Here is a 5,549-nt window from a genome sequence, read left to right on the forward strand (position 1 = left end):
TATACGAAAACAAGAAGCTGCATTGTTAGTTCTTTTTAAAGTTCTATTTCTATTATTTTACGAACCAAGATGAACCATTCAATCTACAGTAGTTTCTTAATATTTTCCATTTCCTATTCGTATCATGAATGGTCGCTATTCGTATCATGACCAAAGGTCGCATGAGTGCGAAAGTTTTTTATAATAGTTCTTCAATCAAGTCGTCATCATATGACCTAAGGTCGCATGAGTGCGGAAATTACTATTTCTATTATTTTTACGAAACAAGATGAAACATCCAATCCACGGTAATTTCTCAATATTTTCTATTTCCTATTCGTATCAGAACAAGCCAACCACTTGAATTTCTCAATATTTTCTATTTCCTATTCATATGAGAACAAGATCAAACCTCTGAAATTTCTCAATATTTTCTATTTCCTATTCGTATCAGAAAAAAATACCAACCACTTGAGTTTCTCAATATTTTCTATTTCCTATTCGTATGCGGTAATCAGTTATACCAACTCGACTGTAATTTCTTTCAAATTCTATTTCAATTTTTTTTGAAAGCAGAATCAAGATCCAACCTTTTTGTAATTTCTTTTAAATTCTATTTCAATTTTTTTGTGTTGTCTTTAATTTTTAATTGTTGATGGTTTATTTATATCAGCTAAATCTCACAAAGTTGTTCACTCTTTGACAGTCACACGCAATTGCGATAAAAGAAAAAAACTATCTAGCAAAATGAGACAAACGACTTACAATTTGCAAAATTGATTGAGTTCAAAAGTTCTGCTTAGCAGTCGTCATCATATGACCAAAGGTCGCTTGAGTGCGAAAGTTTTATATAAAAGTTCTTCAATCAAGTCGTCATCATATGACCAAAGGTCGCATGAGTGCAAAAATCAAGACTACCAGCACTGTTATTTCTTTTTAAGTTCTATTTCTATTATTTTTGCAAAATTAAATGAACCCAACCAATCAAATTTCTTTCAAATTCTATTTCATTTTTTTTTGTGAAAGCGATTTAATGACGAAGGCTTTCTTACCGTGATATTATCACTACGGAATATTATTTTTGAGCTTAACAATGTCTTTTCATTGCGTGAAATTATCACTACGGAATGTCATTTTTGAGTTTTACAAAGTCTTTTTAGTACGTGATATTATTACTACGGAATATTATTTTTAAGCAATGATTCTAAATTTTAGAAGTCGTCATCATATGGCCAAAGGTCGCATGAGTGCCAAAACAATATGAATCACCACTGTAGTTTCTTTTTAAGTTCTATTTCTATTAATTTTGCGTAAAGCACTGAAATTTCTTTCAAATTCTATTTCAATTTTTTTTATAGAGAGCTGGTAACAACAAAGCTTCTCGGATCGTGATATTATCACTACGGAATATTTTTTTTACTTCAAAAATACCAAGGTATCTGTAATTTCACAATATTACAATATGTATTACAAATTTATGACAATAATCCTCTATGGGTCGACAAACACTGAAATTTCACAATATTACAATATGCATTACAAATTATCGATTTGTAAAAGTCTGCACGATCATACGAAGGAAAAAGAAACAAATGTTTGAGGATTTATCTTCTTGCTAACAAAAGTGTCTAATTGATCCGTGATATTATCACTACGGAATATTATTTTTGCGGTAATAGTCTCTGTATTTCTTGATGTCTAAGATAACACACTGTAATTTCTTTCAAATTCTATTTCAATTTTTTTGAAACCCTGTTAAACAAAATGATTCTACAAAGAAGAATGTAAAACTTTTGTAAACTAGTTTAAAATGATAATAAAAGATAAATTAAAATCAAATATGACGGTTTATTTTTATTGAAATACGTATCCTTCTGGTAAATCGCCACACCTTCAGCTCTCACGCCTGGGCGTTTGAACTGGTTATGCAGCTATAGTCAGCAAGGTCGACGGAGGAGTGATCCTCTAGCCAAGTCTCACTCAGTGCAAGGAATTCTACACTGGTCAGAATTAGGTCTGTAGCAATATCCATTGCATGAGCATTTAGGCTCTGTACTTTGATACTCATCAATGTGCAGGCAGGGCCGCAATGATCCAGTGTTTCACGCAGCTCGTCTCCAAGCGTCCGTAATCGATGATTGCCCAAGCGCTGCAGCTCGTTCCTCAAGTCAACCATCTTGGGAGAATTGCTGCTTTAGGCGTGATGAAACTTGAAAGAATTGGTAAAGTTTGTCAAAAATAGTCCTTATAGTGAAGTAACCCGCGACAAATCAACAAATACCAATTGCTGATCCTGGATTTTGTCATAGTCGTACACGATCTCGAGGAAAGTTCCACCTTGCGGCTCATGAAAAATAAAAGCACAGGCACTAACCACCGGAAACTGAATGCGTTTGCATTTATTATGCCGCTCAGTTTGATACTAAAATAATAATTCTCTATACAGAAGTGAAATTGGAATTTAAAAACCAAGAGCGTTACGTTGGCATTAAATATTTTAAAGTCTTATAACTGTTGGCTGGCTAAACGAAATTCAAAACACAAGGCATAAAAGGGTCATGTCGTTTACTTACTGAATCCCACATACCTGCTCAAATATTTTAATAACTGTTTTAAAAGAGAACGGTGATTCCAAAAGTAGGGGTGCTAGAGAAAAATTGACGTCATTTGCTCTTCACTCTCCGCTTGGAACGCATCTCAGCTGGCACCAGATAGGCTTGCTCTGACCGGGCGTGCTTCTTAGGCACAGACATTGACAGCGAAAGACCCCCCGTTTGTCGTGGTTCGCTCAAATCAAACTATCAAGCGACCGAGAGAAGATGCCGTCCGAAACCAAAGCCATCACCACTGCCGCCGCCAAGAAGAAGGGGAAGCAGTCCACAGAAGAATGAGATGGTTATGGCCGCCATCGCAGTCCTAAACTGAGACTGTGGCTGGTATCCGCGAGAAAGGAGGAGAAAAAGAAGTCAGTTCCTCAGCAAAACCCCACCAAGTTTCAAAGACCACCGTGATGAAGAAGACCCCGAAGAAGCCGCCACCGCAAACCTCATCGGGCGAGGAGGATTTCAACCAGTGCGCCGTCAAAATGTGTCCGTATGAATCGAATTCAACAATTTAATCGGCCCTTTTCGGAGCCAACAAATGTGTTCTAAATAGTTATTTGTGCAATTTTTCCTAATATGCATACCACAATGTGGTATTACCACATACCTGATATAATCTCTTAATTCGTCTCGTAGCATCATACAATATCTGATTTATTACGAATAAAGGCTCCCCCAAATCTACGCGACTTTTTCGGCAACAGCGACAAAAAATTGTAGTGATTTCGATGTTGTGTTGCTGCAAGCACACTTCTATGGACCCATCTTGACTGACACGATGCGAATCACTGCGTAATCGCGTCGCTGTGGCTTAGACACGCGCATCAAACAGTGCATGCAGCGAAATCGCGGTGATTGTCTATCGATGTCGCCGTAAAAAGTCGCTTAAATCTGGGGGAGCCTTAATTGACAATACGATAATTAGAGGATGTTTCCGAGGACGCAGGTGCAGTGCCGTCGGGATGCAATAGCAGCATAATGCTCATCTTGTAGATCCCTTGCCAAGACATCAATTTTATGTAGCCTATTTCCTATTTAGCCTATTTCTTCGCTTCCTGATCTGGGAAATACACTCTTAAAAATAATGAGTTTTACAAGTGACGCAAACTTGATTCCACTGAATAATTTTGCGACTTAAGCTCAAATCTAGCTGAATTTTATGTTTCAGATGACGTATTATAAAATTTAAATATTGAGTAACATACTTTTACAGCAACGTAAGAAATAATCTATGTGATCTCAAATGTCAGTTTCCCTTGTCATGCAAGTTCAATGACAGACTGAATTTTATGTTTATTATAGCGTAAATTTACATGATCGTCGAACTGGGTGACAACGCCATGAAAATTGTCAAGTTTGTTTTCAAGCGTAGTCGGTGGAAGACGTCGCGGGTGTTGTTTCACAAAAAAAACTCCCGAAGAAATATAAAAATTGATTTCCGTTCGTGGAATATTGAAAGTTCCTTGATATGTGTCCTTCACTGCATATGATTCCCTTGGGATTGGTCGTGTGCCGGTCGATATTTGTTCGTGAATATTTGGAACCCGATCAGGAAGAGAACATTTCGTTTCATCTGATACAAATTTGAGGGCTCGGTGATTTATGATCATTAACAAGAATGCTCAAAATCATAATGTGATAGCAAAAAAATAATGTGTGATTCTATGCTACTGGATCCAGTGAAAGCTCTATGAGTGATGGGAATTTGTGTGGTGTTTTGGGAGAGCAGTTCCTTCATCGAGGATATTATGTGGCGGAGACTCCACCGCGGAGAAGTTCTTGCTACAGGGTATGCAATTGCTCTGATTTAAGGACCAACAAAAACGACAATCAGATATTTTGCCACTAAATGGTAAGTGTTCAAAAACTCAAAAAATGATTCATGTTATAACCAACGCTCTGAAATAATTATATTCAATTATTAGTTTGCTGTACACATGCTAATACACGTCATGGCGTGAGAGTAAATCTATTTAAACTTACTTTCACGTCATGCCGTGTTTTTTTTGGCATGTAGTGTTCATGTAATTTTCAGAACGGATGTAAATTCGTGTCAATTATTTCGCTTCTTTTATGTGCATCTAAGAAGATTGAAATTAACATGAAATTTTATAAGAGTGTAGGCTATATGACAACCACAGGGATTGAGTCAAATCTGGAAACATAGCTCAATCTTGAGCAATTCCACATACCCGAAGATTGGCAGCTTTTCAGATCAGCCGATCATGAGGCTTCTTGTAGTGGTGCCTAACGGGATTGTATTCAGATTGTTCCGTTGCTGCGATTATCACGAGGAGCTCATACTAGCTCGAAAGTGTAAATGAAATGAACCGAATCAGTCGAAAGTAGTATGTTTTATACAATTTGAATAGCAGACGATGTTTCCTTTCGTATTTTTCGCCTTCTTCTGATCGACCAATGTGGGACATAAGGTATATAAAGTTGATGTCTTGGTTAGGAATTTACATATCTTTGAAAATTCGTGGACTCGTTCGGATGGACGATAAAACATTATTTCAATAGTTAACGATAAATGAAAATCACGAATGTTTTGCCTTCGAGCAAATTTTAAATATTTCTGATAAAAAAAAATGTTATGGAAATCGGAATTCGAAACCCAATACAAGTGTTAATATGAATGCTCTGCTTTACTATGACATTTTCAATGGATTTCTTTATTGAAACTAAAATGTAGAAAAATTGCAGATCAAAAGATAATAAATCTTCGATCTGTTTAGTAGAATACCTATGAGTAGATGAAAACCCGAATTTAGTACTATACCATTTAAATGGTATAGTACTAAATTCGGTTTTTCATCTACTTAGATCAATAGATGCTTATTACAACTGGTCAAGAAACAGTTTAGTAAACAGTATTTAAAATCTGCTGCTATTTTAATACATTTCCCAATTTCCGTACTCAAAAATTTAGGAAGTGTTCCCCCACTATATGATAAATCAACGAAA

General features: G+C 36.2%; 1 long non-coding RNA gene across 1 annotated transcript; it reads left to right on the top strand.

Moving 5' to 3' along the window:
- The first annotated feature begins 249 nt into the window (after positions 1-249).
- Positions 250-1,820, top strand: LOC110678784. The gene is made up of 2 exons (XR_002501937.1): positions 250-805; positions 870-1,820. It is a non-coding gene; the product is annotated as an uncharacterized LOC110678784 (long non-coding RNA).
- Positions 1,821-5,549: the final 3,729 nt, after the last annotated feature.

Source organism: Aedes aegypti, chromosome 3 (genome assembly GCF_002204515.2).
Source record: "Aedes aegypti strain LVP_AGWG chromosome 3, AaegL5.0 Primary Assembly, whole genome shotgun sequence".
NCBI classification, from domain to species: Eukaryota; Metazoa; Arthropoda; class Insecta; order Diptera; family Culicidae; genus Aedes; species Aedes aegypti.